Raw genomic sequence first — 15957 nt, 5'->3', positions numbered from 1 at the left:
CAGCCCTGTGTCAGAGAGGTCAACCTCCCAAAAGTGCAAACTGTTTACGAACTGTAGACTTGGCACCTCCAAACACTGGTTCTTGGGTGGGGGGAGGAGGGTGCTCGTGGAGCGAGCTGCACTGATGCACAAGTGAACTGGGTCATGGAGGTACAGGCTGGCACTTGCTGACGTCACAATGGTCCCATTTGAGGGGAGGGGGGGCGCACCAAGGATCATGGGGGTCGTGTTGATAAGCTCCCGGAGAGTTCAAATAAAATCAATTGGTTGGTTCAGCTCACTCAGAGCTTCCGTGTGGTTTTTCTTTCGTTCGCTGCACAGTACACCGAACACACCGTTAACAGTTTAAAAGACAAAGGAGAGTGCAAAATGTAAGAGCATTTGAAAAATATCAGTACAGTAGTCCTTAATTATGTAAAGTTCACATTAATCAGGTAATTCCTGTAACTTACAAAATTTAACTTTATATTCGAATGCTGGTCACTGGTTCTGTAACACTGTTGCGTGAGCTGCTACGCTAACTGATCCAATTTCATAATTAAACCCCCTTACCCCCAGTTTATAGATAAAACCTAACTAATATACTTAATACTAATAAATATGAAGAGTTTTACTCGGCAGGGATAGGGAGACACTTTGGGAGAATCACCCGAGTGGCTCTTCATCCTGGGCATGACTGTTTTATTCAAATACAACTTGATTGAAACTTTATTCAAACAGCTGGTGTGGGTGGGGCGTGACCTGGGCACTCCACTGGCTGAATGTTTGCTCCCATCTTCAACAAGGGGTTGTGTGTTACTTCGGAGAACATTTACTTCTACAATTTTAAATTTTTATCTATTCTTTTAAAAATATTTATTTATTTATTTGTTTTCTTTTTTTGGCATTTGGTTGAGTTGCCAGTCGCTTGAGTTCCTGATACCATGGATTTTACTGTAAATTACTTAAAAGTCGCAAAAGCCAAAGTAAATTTGCCTTAAATGTTAAGGAGGTAAGTGTTTTTAAGAAATACTTCTATTTACCTTTTCAATCACGTCAGTAGCCAGTTGAAATATGGGGATACAAAGTGCTTCCTGCCCCACATCAGGACTGTTCTCTGCCCCCACAGTGGGTGCTGAGTCCAACAGAGAAGTGGGAGGTTAGTTCCACTGGTCCCTAACCTCCAACGTGACTCTGAATCATGCATTGCAACGCACAGACAAGGTGGTCAGAAGTCAGTTGTGGGGGAAGAGTCTAACAAAAGGCAAGTTGCTACCCTCTTCTCAACGAGCAATTTCTATCATGTGCTGCAGATGGAAGAACAATTCTATTCTTTCCCCATTTGAACACTGAATGCTCTCCCATTCAATTTTGGGCCATGTCCTTTGGTTCTCCTCTTCTGTTGATCTAGTCGTAGCCAACTTTATCCAGTCCCTTTTTCAGATGGAACATGGTCAATTGCACCCATCCATCCAGCCACACAATTCTAGTTGTGCTCTCCTACATTCCCTCAATTATTTCATTTACGCTTTGTGACTTAGCAAGCATTACCCAGTATTCCACAATAATTTTCATAATGATTTAGTTGACTACTTTGACTCAATATTGAACCATTGTAACATTCCAGCATCTTATTTTCTTAATTGTGCCTCAGGTTATTATTAGCAAAGCTCCAGTTTATTTCCAGTCAGGAACCACCAATCGCTTTCATTTTCCTTCCAAGGTGCTTATGCTTAAGTCTTGTTCTCTCTGAGACTTCTTTTGTCTTCATCTGAATCACTGCATTTCACCTCTCAGGGGAAGCTATCTCCCCCTTCCACCATTTTCGCCCCTCTTCTCTACTCTTTCCCCATATCCCTGTATTTTTCCTATATTTAACATCCATCTAATTTCCTTGCAAAGGCCAATGGTGAACCTGTATCCATTGCCCAAAGGTAATGGAATCCAAACCCTAACCTTATGCGAGTTTGAACCTTAGAACATTCTGCAGGGGATGCATTGAGAACATCCTATGTAACTGCATCAGCGCCTGGTTCGGGAACTGCACCATCCCAGCACGCAAGACCCTGCAGCGGATAGTAAAGTATTGGGGTCTCTCTTTCTGTCATGATGGACATTTATAACGGTCGTTGTTTGCGGAAAGCCATAGACATCGTGAAGGACTCCTTCTGCAATCTGTTCTCCCTCCTGCCATCCAAGAAGAGTTACCAAAGCAACCAAATTACAAGACAGTTTTCTCCCCCACCCCCAAGTCTTGAGGCTTCTGAACTCCGGAGACACAGGGCTAGCATATGCAACATGATATTTAATGAGATATGTTATTTATAAAAATTGTTTGTAAGGTAATTTATCCACATAAATAATCAGCTCCACAGTCTGGAGAAATGCTATCTCATTTTCATTGTACACTGCAAGGTTGATGATATGAATGACAAATAAACGCAACTTAACTTGTCTTGACTTGAACATTAAAGCACAGAAGGCCCTTTGGCCCTTCTCATCTGTGCCAAACCATTCTTTTCTCCTAGTCCCACTTAAGGGCATGTCCTCTTCTATGTGCAGAACTGTACAGGCTGTTCAGCCAACGATGTGGTAATGACCTATATATAAATACCAAAAATAAAACAAAATCTTCCCTACCTGATAGCCCTCTATTTTTATTTCATCCATATGTCTGAGAACCTCTTAAATGTCCTAATAGTTCCAGCTTCCACCACCAGCCCTGACAATGCATTCCAAGCACCCACAACTCTCTGCATAAAAAACCTACCCTAATGTCTCCCCTAAACTTTGTACAGATGTTCTCTGGTGTTTGCTACTCCCATCCTGGGAAAAAGGTGCTGGTTGTCTACCTTATTAACATAGACCTCTATTAAGTCACCTCTCATCCTTCTTCACTCCAAAGTGAAAAGCCCCTGGCTTTGCTAACCTTGCCTCATTGGACATAGTTTCCAATCCAGGTAACATCCCGGTTAATCTTCTCTACACCCTGTCCTTCGTGTAATGAGGTGACCAGAACCAGCCCACACACACTGACTTTTGTGCTTCACTTGTGGACCCCATAATCTTCCAGCACCTTTTTCTTTCTTGGTTCTGGAAAGCACCATTTCCTCATTTGTCATGAACGTGCAACAGTGACTGCACAACCTGTGAAGACTGTAGCGGGCAAGGCTACCAGCCACCATCATGTCACCGTTCTATAGGAAAACTATCGAGAACATCCTGGCTGCTGCATTACTGTATGGTACAGTGGTTGCAGAGAAATGGATCGGAGGTGAATCCACAAGACCATAAGAGGCAGAGAGGATCACTGGAGTCTCCCTCCACCCCCCCCCCCCCCCCGCAACAACATGATCTAACGGGATCATTGTCTGAAGGAGATGCACAAAATCATTGAGGACCCCTTCCACCCTGAACACGGCATCATTCAGCCTGCTCCTGAAGGGGAAGAGATACAGGAGAATCAGAACCAGTACCAATAGGCTGTGAATCACCTTAGAAACATAGAACATTAAAGCACAGAAACAGGCTCTTTAGGCCATTCTAGTATATGCCAAACCACTTTTTTTTTGCTTAGTCCCACTGACTTTCACCCAGTCCATACCCCTCCATACCTCTCCCATCAATGTACCTGTCCAAAATCTTCTTAAATGTTAACATTCACCACATCAGCTGGTAGCTCGTTCCACAGTCCCAACATTCTCTCTGTGAAGAAGTTCCCCCTAAACCTTTCGCCTTTCACCCTTAACCCACATACTCTCACCTCAGTAGGAAAAGCCTATCATCATTAACTCTGTCTATACCCCTCATAATTTTATATACCAATGTTATGTCGGACATGATAACCAAGGGTTATGTAGAAAAGGTATCAGAAGATATCTTGGAACGTAAGATGGTAGGAAATGGTATTTACCTCAACATGGAGTTATACATCCACAAATGTAGAAACTAGGTATAATATTTGATTGTGGAGCATCATTTCAAGGAATTTCATTGAAATCTCAACTTCTACAAGGTCCAGACTCAACCTGTACTTTAATAGGTGTTTTGATAAGATTTTGTAAAGATCATTGTCTGAAGGAGATGCTTTGTTGTGTGCTTTGTTGAAGATATTGAAGCAATGTTTTATCAAGTAAAAGTACCATCAGAAGATCATGATTTTTTACGATTGTTATGGTGGCCTAATGGCGATGACAGTAAAAATTATTTATTTGGAGCAACTTCGTCACCAAGTTGTGCAAATTTTACTCTCAGGAAATGTGCTGAATATGATGAAGAGAAATTTAGTTCTCAAGCTATAAACATCATCGGAAATAATTTCTATGTTGATAATTGTCTTATTTCAGTGGTTTCCAAAAAGGCAGCAATTGATCTTTATCAAAAGTTCAAAGAGATCTGTAATAAAGGAGGTTTCTTCCTTATGAAATGGATTAGCAAAAGTCGAGATGTGACGGCTGTTATTCCTGAGGGAGAAAGAGCAAAGGAGATAAAAAATCTTGATTGGATTGTGATGTTCTACCTGTCAAAAGAATTATGGGACTGCAATGGTGTATTCAATCTGATATTTTCATATTCAAAATTGATTTGAAAGAATGGCCTTTAACAAGAAGAGGTATTCTTTCGATCGTAAGCTCAATATATGATCCTTTACTTATATTGGCACCAGTAGTATTAATAGCCAAGAAAATTCTGAAAGAATTGTGCAGAAGAAAATTTGGATGGGATGGAGCTATACCAGATTGCATCACACAAGATTGGATGGATTGGATTGAGAGTCTTAAAATGTTAGAAAGTTCTGAAGTCAACAGATGTTTTAAACCAACAGACTTTGGAATTGCCACATTTGCTCAGTTGCACCATTGAGCAACACAATCATATCATGGAGGTGTGTGGGAAAGAATGATTAGATCAATCAAGAAAATTCTTAATTCCATTTTGAATGGTCAAATACTCAATGGTGACAATCTTCAGACAGTATTGTGTGAAATTGAAGCTGTTTTAAATAGTTGTCCACTAACTAAAATTTCTGTTGATTCAAAGGACATTAAGACACTTCCACCCAATCATCTCTGACTTCTTCAATCTAAATCTTTAATGCCTCCAGGCCAATTACAGAAAGAAGATATTTCTGTGAGACACAGATGGAAACAAGTGCAGTTTATTGTGGATTTATTTTGGAAAAGATGGATTAAAGAATATCTTTCATTATTATAAGAAAGACAAAAATGTTCTAAAGCTAAACACAATTTTGTATGCAGAGACATTGTACATGAACGATTCTACACCAAGAAATTCTTGGTTGCTGGGGAAAATCATGGATACAGTTCCGGACAAGAAAGGTTTCATTCAGCAAGTGCAGATTAAAACCAAGACTGGTTACTTAAATCGACCTATTACTAAAATCTGTCTGTTACAAGAAGCAGCAAGTTTTAATTTTTAATCTTATACTTACTATATTTACTTTTGTATCTGTAATAGTAATTATTATGTATTAGTCTGGCAGACCGAGTGGCCGCACAGTTGGACAGGTAGAATCGCCACTCCGAGCGGCCGGCACAGAATGGTGTGGGCTCCCCTGCTTTGCCCAGGTGAAGCCCACATTTGCAGACCTGTGTGGATTGATGGAGAGCGTTGCTTCCCTACTGGCATGTTGCCAGAGAGACAATGACTCTACAGCGCGCTGACTTCACTTCCCTTTGTGAAGCATGCTGACATCACTCTCCTTTATGAAGCGCACTGACGTCACTCCCCTTTATGAAGTGTGCTGACGGGCTTGGCTTTTCAAAGTTGGTAATTGCAACTTAGATTAAAAGTCTTCAGTTTTATCTATGTTATTTATTGTCTCTGATGAATACAATTTTGAAAAATACTCTTTAAAAAAATCATTTATGTCTTGTGGTTTATAAGTTGTGATAGTACAGATCTATCACCAATGTACATAGTGTATATAGTTACTGTATCTAGACTGTGCTTACAGCGATTGGCTGAGAGCTTTGCCACGCCTACTGTCTGGGCCTTAAAGGGTTGTGTCAGCCAGGTCAGATCATTCCGGACTGGTCGGCCACTTGTGAAGAGCTCCTGTCTTTTGCTAATAAAAGCCTTGGGTTTGGATCAACAAGTCTTTGGTTCTTTCGACGAGCTCTACAATTTTATTAGCAAAAGAATTTTTTTAAAAAGGGATGGAGCGTCTGACTCGGCCAGAAAAACTTGACATCGACCCACAGTCAGCTATAGCCTTCAAAGCCTTTAAGTTCTGGCTGTTGAACTTTGAAAACTTCCTAAGGCTCATTGAGGTGGAGGATAACCAACATCTAACAGCATTGCTGTCTATGGTGTCCTTGAGAGTCCGCGAGAACATCCAGGATGAGACCACTTACATCGCAGCCATAAAGGTACTGAAAGAACTGAACGATCAACCAATGAACAGAGTTCATGCCCGGCTCGTGCTTGCGTCGAAGAAGCAACAGCCCGGCGAGTCCAGCAGGGCATATTTACAAGTAGTTAAGGTGTTGGCAAGGATTGTAACTGTGTGCACAAAACTGCTGCCGAGATCACAAACGATCTCGTCCGGGATGCCTATGAGGCCGGGCTCTGATTGAACGAAGTGAGGCTGCGCTTGCCCGAACAAGGGGTAGAAAAACTAGAGGACGTGGCCCGGATTTCAATCACAATGGAGGATGCAGCCTTAATGTCAAACGAGTTCTCTAGGGACTGGACCCCACGTTCTGATGTGAGTAGAGTGCCCTTCTACCATACCACCCCCCGAGATACTGACGGCCTTTCGGCTGCTGCTACACTGCCCTCTGCGAACCCAAGATGTTATTTCTGCGGGAGGGACAAGCACAGCTGGTCCCAGTGCCCAGCAAGAAAAGCCAGTTGCCAGAAGTGCCTTAAAAACGGCCACTTTGCTGCAGTCTGTAGGTCTAAAATGGCCGCCGGCAAACACAGTGCCTCGTGTGAAGCCCAATCGCCACTATCCCATTCAAACTCTTCTTCACCAGAGCTCTTGTCCAATGAGAGCGAGGGCTCCCCTGCACGGCAACGCCTGACGTCACTGAGATGCCGAACCCGGAAGGGGCAGCCCACCCTCACAACCATGATGTTGGCCCGCCTCTCGCCCCCGTGCGGAACGCTCGACCCGGCCTCGGTCCCGACTGTAGAGCCCGCTATTGCCACGGCCACGACCACCCCCGGGGCCGACGCTACCGCTGCTGCTGCCACAGCCACCCCCGGAGACGACGCTACCGCTGCTCGCTCCCCTGCTGCCGCTGCCCACGCTGCCGCCAGTGGTTTTTTCTGTGCATTTTTTTCCATTTGAACAATTTCCTTCTCTAAATCCTCTACTTCCTGTAAAAACTTCTTTTTAATCTTAGCTGGAAAACTTATAATTTGTCCTCTTAAATAAGCTTTTAATGCATCCCATATAACAAACTTATTATCAGTCAATTTAATATTGGTCTCAAAATATATCTGTATTTGATTTCATATGAAATCACAAAATTCTGGATTCCTTAACAAAGATGAATTAAATCGCCATCTATATGTAAAATCAATTTTTTTTCCAAATTTGAACATGACATCAATAATGGAGAATATAATTCTAGGTTTATATTGTACATTTTCAATCCTTCCTTGGAAATGGGCTGAAATTAAGAAAAAATCGATTCTACAATATGAATCAAATCGATAAGAATAAAATGAATAATCTCTTCCTTTAAGATTCATTCGTCTCCAAATATTAACCAAGTTCAGTTCTTTCATCAGTATTGTGAAAATTATCCAAAGTGGTGTTTCGGCAAAATGTAATAATCAGTGTTAACAATGGCTGTCCAGAGAAAGCAGAGATGAGACGTGAGAGAAGAAAAGGGGAGGGGGAGAGGTGTCTGCTAGAATACAAAGGATGGACAGTTCCTGCAAGAAATTGCTGACAAGGCCAACTTTATATATTAAAAAACTGAGAAAGAACAGGAAATGTGACAAAGCATCAAAGCATCAAGGATAAGAATAAATAAGAATTTGGGGTTGCAAAAATCAGGGGAATGGGAGAATTAAACAAGGGCGGGCTTTAAGACGAGGAGAGGAACAGTTTTGGTAGGTTAAACTAACATATCAATTACTCAATTAACTAACCAATTAAATTAACAAAGGAGTGGTTATAAACAAAGAAATGTATAAAAAAAGGTTGTGGAATATCAGTGTGTGTGCCTTCTCTGAAGGATACCCGATCTTTGAAGAACATTGAATAAAAAAGTTATATCGCTTCACCTATTGACTCTGCAAAATTATTTAATCAGTGAGCTGTGTTTCTCATAATTTGGGAGCTCATCCGGGATCCTGTCATCTCCCAATCATCATGCCCATTAAGTTAAAAAGTCAGATATCAATTTGGAGAGGACCTCTTGTCACAAACTGCAGGAACAAAGAATGAAATCCTGACTATATGACCATTAAATGAACCTCATGGATTGAGGAAATAAATGGAAAAACCTACCCAAAAGGGGTAGATGGGAAAAAAATTTGGAATGGTGATAAACATCAGTGGAAAGGATCCGTTGGCGTGTGGCTTTAGAATAAATCATAGAAGGATCAAAGACTAATCCAACTGATCGTACCTTCACAATAACGCCCAACGTGAAACCCTATACTCCACCCAATGATCTGAAAATAGTAAAGATAGTAGAGGTAGAGGACCTTAGACAGATGATTGAGATTGAGACAAGATATGGGGATACAAATGTCTTGGTAGAATGGGTAAAATATGGGTGAAGAGTTTAACCAAGAACAATTGCTATTCATGTACGCCTGGATGTCCGATAGAACAGGTAGTTCCATTTCCATTGGGTTGGGATAAAGACGGATAAGGAATGGGGTGCATGATGGCTTTGTATCAGGATAGAGCGGCCTGGGGGAACCAGTCCTGTAAATCTTTGTCCCTGATGTTCCCTCCTCTGTAGAAGAAGGATGTCTGGATTCAGCCAGCATTCTCGACTGTGTCAGGAAGTCACACAGTCTGCATTTCAAGATAAGGAAGACAGTTCACGAAGAATCTAGGAAAGCTACAACTATGCAAAAGGTGTGAGATGTGATGGAGGAGAGGGGAGGGAACTACTCAGCCTTAAATGTACCTCGAGCGGATCTATGGTGGTTCTACGGAGGCAGGATCCTTAGACCAATTTTTCCTCCCAACTGGAAGGGCACCTGTTCAATCATTCAATTGGCCATACCCTTCATCTTGGCATTTGAACGGGTGAAGGTAATAGGGATAAAGAGAAGTAAGAGGGAGTTCCATGGGACATCTTCGATAACCAAATTTATATTCATTCAATTGGGGTGCCAAGGGGAGTACCTAATGAATTTAAGGCATGCAATCAGATAGCAGCAGGGTTTGAGTCGACCCTCTTTTGGTGGGTAACAGCGGTTTGTAAATTATACCCTTAATGCTGTAAAGGGGATCACAGAGCAATTGGACGCCACCAGTCGAGTGGCTTGGGAAAACAGAATAGTGCTAGACATGATGTTAGCAGAGAAAGGAGGAAACTGTGTAATGCTAGGTGGAAAATGCTGTTCTTTTATCCCAAACAATACAGCCCCAGATGGAACTATTACAAAAGCACTGCAGGGCCTCTCCACCCTGGCTGAGGAGTTTGCTGAAAATTCAGGAGTGGACCCCTCATTAACTGGGTGGCTGGTGTTGAACTTTGGAAAATGGAAGGGAGTAATGGTCTTCATACAAACCTCCTTAAAAGTGGTGGTAGGAGTACTAACTGGTGTGGGATGTTGTATTATACCCTGTGTGCGCGGGCTTACACAGTGGCTTATTGAAACTGCAATTATGAAACAAATGCCCTTAAGGGATGTAGAAGATGGGACAACATGGGATAAGCTGTATCTACTTGACTACAAAAGCCTGGAGAAAATGGAAGAGACTAGTGGTATGATGTTATCCGAATTGGAGACACTTTATGGTACTAACTCCAATGATGCAGAAGCAGCAGGATAAAAAGAAAAAGGGGGAATTGTGAAAATTATCCAAAGTGATGCTTCAACAAAATGTAATAATCAGTGTTAACAATGGCTGTCCAGAGAAAGCAGACGTGAGAGTAGAAAAGTGGGGGGGGGAGGGGGGCTCTGCTAGAATACAAAGGAAGGACAGTTCCTGCAAGAGATTGCAGGTAAGGCCAACTTGAAATATTTAAAAACTGCGGGAGAACATGTGAGAAAGAGCATGTGACAAAGCATCATACCAAATAAGAATAAATAAGAGTTGGGGTTGCTAAAAATCAGGGGAATGGGAGAAGTAAACAAGGGCAGGCTTTAAGACGAGGAGAGGAACAGCTTTTATAGATTAAACTAACATATCAATTACTCAGTTAATTAACCAATTAAATTAACAAAGGAGTGGTTATTAACACAAAGAAATATATAAAAATGTTGTTGAATATCAGTGGGTGTGCCTTCTCTGAAGGACACCTGCTCTTCCAAGAACATTGAATTAAAAGGCTATATCGCTTCATCTATTGATTCTGCCAAATTATTTAATAAGTTGTAAAAGAAGATTCTAACCATGTTTTTTACATTTGCTGATCTTGGTTTTGCAAGGCTGAGAACCTGCTTGTGTTTTAGAATCAGGAGACATAAGCTAAATTCCACCGAGGGGCCAGAGATGCTGTTATCTGATGAAAGGACATCTGCGTACCAAGAACATTTAATCTTCCTGCTTGTTTTGGTCACAGACTGTCAGAGGCCTAGCCTTGATGCAAAACAAACCATTGTATTCAAAGTGATAAGCTGAAAATTATGTTATTCGTTAGAAGCCTAACCTGCTAGCTTGCTCGCTTATCTTTCTTGCTGTGCTGGGAATAGGTGCTTGGGTAAGCAGTTTTTGGGTAATATAAGCCATGGTCCCGCTGCTGAAGTTAGAGACTCTCCAAGAGGTGGCAACATCTCTCAGCAAGAAGAAGAACTTCTACAGTCCAGCCAACGGCCCGGTCGGGGGAGGTGGAGAAGCTGCTACCGGCACCCTGACAACCTACTACAAGTGTGCGGTCGTTGCCTCGCTCCGGCAGTTGGGACCAGTCCAAGCGTTGATAAGTATAGTTGGGAAGGGCTTGCATATTGTAGTGTGAAATCAGCTTTTGAATTTGTAATAAACATTTGTATAATCTGAACTGCTCTCGGTGTGTGTGTCTATTTTCTTTTGGTAGCTCAAACACTGTGACCAATCTAAAACGAACAAAATGAGAGGTACAAGTTTACTGTGTTTCTCACAGTATTTATAATTATTTTTGCCATTTTCGCTTTAGTGATAGTGTGATAGTACAGATCTATCACCAATGTACATAGTGTATATAGTTACTGTATCTAGACTGTGCTTACAGCGATTGGCTGAGAGCTAAGCCACACCTATTGTTTGGGCCTTAAAGGGTTGTGTCCCTAGCCAGGTCGGATCATTCCGGACTGGTCGGCCGCCTGTGAAGAGCTCCTGTCTTTTGCTAATAAAAGCCTTGGTTTGGATCAACAAGTCTTTGGTTCTTTCGACGAGCTCTACAATTTTATTAGCAAAAAGAATTTTTTTTTGAAAGGGATGGAGCGTTTAACTCGGCCAGGAAAACTTGATATCGACCCACAGTCAGCTACAGCCTTCAAAGCCTTTAAGTTCTGGCTGCTGAACTTTGAAAACTTCCTGAGATTCATTCAGGTAGAGGAGGATAACCAGCGTCTAACAGCATTGCTGTCTATGGTGTCCTTGAGAATCTACGAGAACATCCAGGATGAGACCACTTACACCGCAGCCATAAAGGTACTGAAGGAACTGTATGATCAACCGGTGAACAGAGTTCATGCCCGGCTCATGCTTGCGTCGAGGAAGCAACAGCCCGGCGAGTCCAGCAGGGCTTATTTACAAGTATTAAAGGCATTGGGCAAGGACTGTAACTGTGTGGACAAAACTGCTGCCGAGATCACTAGCGACCTCGTCCGGGATGCCTATGTGGCCGGGCTCCGATCGAACGAAGTGAGGCTGCGTTTGCTCGAACAAGGGGTAGAAAAACTAGAGGACGTGGCCCGGATTGCAATCACAATGGAGGATGCAGCCTTAAAGTCCACCGAGCTCTCTAGGGACTGGACCCCACATTCTGATGTGAGTAGAGTGCCCTTCTACCCTACCCCTGACGGCCTGTCGGCTGCTGCTACCCTGCCCCGTGCGAACCCGAAATGTTATTTCTGCGGGAGGGACAAGCACAGCAGATCCCAGTGCCCAGCAAGAAAAGCCAGGTGCCAGAAGTGCCTTAAAAAGGGCCACTTTGCTGCAGTCTGTAGGTCTAAAATGGCCGCCAGCAAACACAGTGCCTTGTGTGAAGCTCAACGACCCACCTGACGCGCTCTCCAGGGGGACGTGCGCCAGCATACAGATGGACAGACTACGGAAACTCCATGAGGCGCTCTGTCATCCAGGGGTCACTAGGTTTGCTCACTTTGTCAAGGCGCGCAACTTACCCTACACAGTTGAGGAGATCCGCTCCATGACCCGAGCCTGTTCGGTGTGCGCCGAATGCAAGCCCCACTTCTTCCGTCCGGATAACTCCCACGTCATCAAAGCCACCCGCCCCTTCGAGCGTCTTAGCGTAGACTTTAAGGGACCCCTACCGTCGACCAACCGTAATACCTACATCCTTACGGCCATCGACGAATACTCCCGCTTCCCATTCGCTGTGGCCTGCCCAGACACCACTGCCACCTCAGTGATACAGGCCCTTCACAGTATTTTCACCATCTTCGGGTACCCCAATTCCATCCACAGTGATAGGGGGTCCTCATTCATGAGTGCAGAGCTGCAACAGTACCTTCTGGAGTGCGGTATTGCTTCAAGCAGGACCACGAGCTATAACCCACGCGGTAATGGCCAGGTCGAGAGGGAGAATGCCACCATATGGAGAGCGGTTACACTGGCTCTCCGGTCTAAAGGTCTCCCCACCTCTCACTGGCAGGAGGTTCTCACTAGTGCCTTACACTCCATCCGCTCCCTCCTATGTACTGCAACAAATGCCACCCCCCACGAAAGGATGTTCCTTTTCCCGAGGAAATCCGAATCGGGAACCACTGTACCGGCATGGCTCACCGTCCCTGGCCCCGTCCTTTTGCGACGCCACGTCCGGCACTCAAAGAACGACCCCTTGGTCGACCGAGTGACTCTACTCCACGCGAACCCACATTACGCATACGTGGAGTTCCCAGACGGGCGGGAGGACACTGTTTCGGTGCGGGACCTAGCTCAGGACGCGGTAGACCCAGCAAATCCCCCAACTCCTTATGCTCCAGGCCCCGTGCCGCAACAGAAGGACCAACAGCACCCCAATGACTCGGGCCACCCTGCCGACAAAACGACTGGGGAATTGAGCGACGGAGCAGTCGCACCCAATGAGCCCGCTGGCGACACCACTCCAGCGACCCCAATCCCGGCACCACGGCGGTCACGCCGGATGGTCAGACCCCCTGACCGCTACAGTCCTTGACCTACCCCTTCCTTTTCATTCTCTCCCTCGTTTTTGTTTTTTTTTTTCCCAGGGTCAATTCTCCAAGAAGGGGTGAATGTGATAGTACAGATCTATCACCAATGTACATAGTGTATATAGTTACTGTATCTAGACTGTGCTTACAGCGATTGGCTGAGAGCTAAGCCACACCTATTGTTTGGGCCTTAAAGGGTTGTGTCCCTAGCCAGGTCGGATCATTCCGGACTGGTCGGCCACCTGTGAAGAGCTCCGGTCTTTTGCTAATAAAAGCCTTGGTTTGGATCAACAAGTCTTTGGTTCTTTCGACGAGCTCTACAGATAGATTTTGTAGATTTATCTAAAATTGGATCTAAACAGCAGTTAATATCTCCACCAACTAATATATTCCCATCAATTTGTGCCAAATGAAGAAATATATCAGAAATAAATTTATCATCATCAACATTTGGGGCATAAATATTCATAAAAATCCAATATTCTGAATAAATTTGACAATTTATCATTACAAATCTTCCAAAGGGATCTGTAGTTATCGACTGCAACTTGAATGGCAGGCTTTTACTTATTACAATGGTTACACCTCGGGCCTTAGAATTGAGTGATGATGCAAATACCTGGCCCAGTTTTTTATGTTCTTTCTTCATTAAGTGGGTTTCTTGCAAAAAGGCAATGTCTGTCTTCAATTTCTTAAGATGAGCCAAAACTCTCTTCCTTTTAATTGGGTTATTGAGCCCATTCACATTAAATGTTGCATAATTCAAACTTTGTTTTGACATAATAACAGGTCTTTAAAAAATATAGAGCTCCTTTGTCCACCCCAAGAGGCCTCCACTCCACGGCCCAACCACAAAACTCAACATCTCCCAGAGAGAAAGTAGGAAACCACAAATAATAATAAAAAAGAAAAAACCCAAAAGTGGCAATTAGGTCGGCACTAACTCCCTTATTTAACGAGAAGTGGCCCTCGCCACTAATGGCATGAAGCCTCGGCAGAAAGAAACGGATACAAAAAAGAATTCGCTCCCCCAACAGAATATCATAGTCAAACATAGGTCTATTAAGTAAGATGTGTTTCTGCAAGATCCATATCTCTCCACTCTTCCTCAGTTTCAACTCGAACTTCAGTCAGTAGCCCTCCAGATGAACTCTCCTCAGATCGGCATAGAAGAACACTCTATTTTTCTAAATTGTTAGAGGACCTTGCTGTTCTCTTGCTTTTGGAACTGCCATTCTTAAAATAATTTCTCTGTCCAGAAAGCATAAAATTAAATAATTTTCTCTGTCCAGGATACGGTTTTTTCCTTTAAGCTCTATGTGCCCTGTCAATCCCCAAAACATTTGGAAAAATTTTCACTCCCAAAACTTCAGCTATCCATTTCTGAAAAAACTTAACAGGTTCATTACTCTCAATATCTTCTGGCAGACCAACAATTTTCACAATTTATCTTCTACTTTGATTCTCTAACATGTCAATTTTCTGTGTCAGATTTTTCTTCACAACTTCCCAAGCTTTAAAATTATCTTCACTTTTATGGACTGTATCTTTACATTGTTCCACATCCATATAGCAGTCATGAAACTTGTCTTCAATTTTCTGAACTTTAATTTTATCCACTGATTTGTTACACTTTGTCACATCTACTTTTATTCCAGTTATTTCTTCTTTAATTGTGTCCAGATGATTAGTAAAATCTGCTTTAGCTTCATCAAATCTAGCATCCATTTTATGACTTACTAATTCAATTTTGTTAAAAAAACTTTCAAAAATTTGAGTGTCTAGAGGAATAGAGGTAACACAATATGCCCCCACCCCCCTTCCCGCCCTTTACCTTGAACTTCTTGGTCTGTAGCAGCTTCGTCAGTCTCTTCTCCTTGTGATTGTTAAATATAATTTTCTTCTTCTATGTCTATTTCTTCCTCTTCTTCTTCTTCTGTAGATGTCAGTGGCTGGAATTCTGATCAGGCTTTCTATTTATCCCTCATATGTCCAGCCACTGATGTAGTTGGGTCCTCCACTTTGCTGATGGCAACAGCACTATCACACATGCACACTGACTCCAGAGCCGGGTCAGAGTGCTTTTTTACGAACTCCAGTGCTGTCCACTGCAGCTCCCCATAATAACTTAGATTCTTCATTTACTTTGAGAGAAATTATCAATGCATTGAATTCAATGCAGAATGAAAAATCCCCATGGGAAGATGGATTTACTTCAGAATTTTATAAAAAATTTAAAGACCTGCTAATGCCTTTACTAATATAAGTATTAAAACAAGCTACATTAACAAGTTCTTAACCTGAATCTTTTTCTAATTCAGTCATAATAGTGTTACCTAAGAAAGATAGGGATTTATTAAAGTCAGAATCTTATGGTCCTATATCATTGTTAAATGTTGATTATAAAATTGTAGCGAAGGTTTTGGCAAATAGAATAAATGATTATTTACCCAGTCTGGTTCATTCAGACCA

General features: G+C 42.7%; 1 long non-coding RNA gene and 1 pseudogene across 1 annotated transcript; both read left to right on the top strand.

The window, feature by feature from the left end:
• The first annotated feature begins 280 nt into the window (after positions 1-280).
• LOC138763974 (uncharacterized) lies at positions 281-5804 on the top strand. The gene is made up of 2 exons (XR_011357928.1): positions 281-371; positions 5475-5804. It is a non-coding gene; the product is annotated as an uncharacterized lncRNA (long non-coding RNA).
• A 2679-nt stretch (positions 5805-8483) lies between these two features.
• LOC138751315 (uncharacterized) lies at positions 8484-9979 on the top strand (annotated as a pseudogene).
• Positions 9980-15957: the final 5978 nt, after the last annotated feature.

Source organism: Narcine bancroftii, chromosome 1 (genome assembly GCF_036971445.1).
Source record: "Narcine bancroftii isolate sNarBan1 chromosome 1, sNarBan1.hap1, whole genome shotgun sequence".
In the NCBI taxonomy this organism is placed as follows: Eukaryota; Metazoa; Chordata; class Chondrichthyes; order Torpediniformes; family Narcinidae; genus Narcine; species Narcine bancroftii.
Note: the sequence above shows the minus strand (reverse complement) of the source record. Positions and strands in the feature narration are given on the sequence as shown.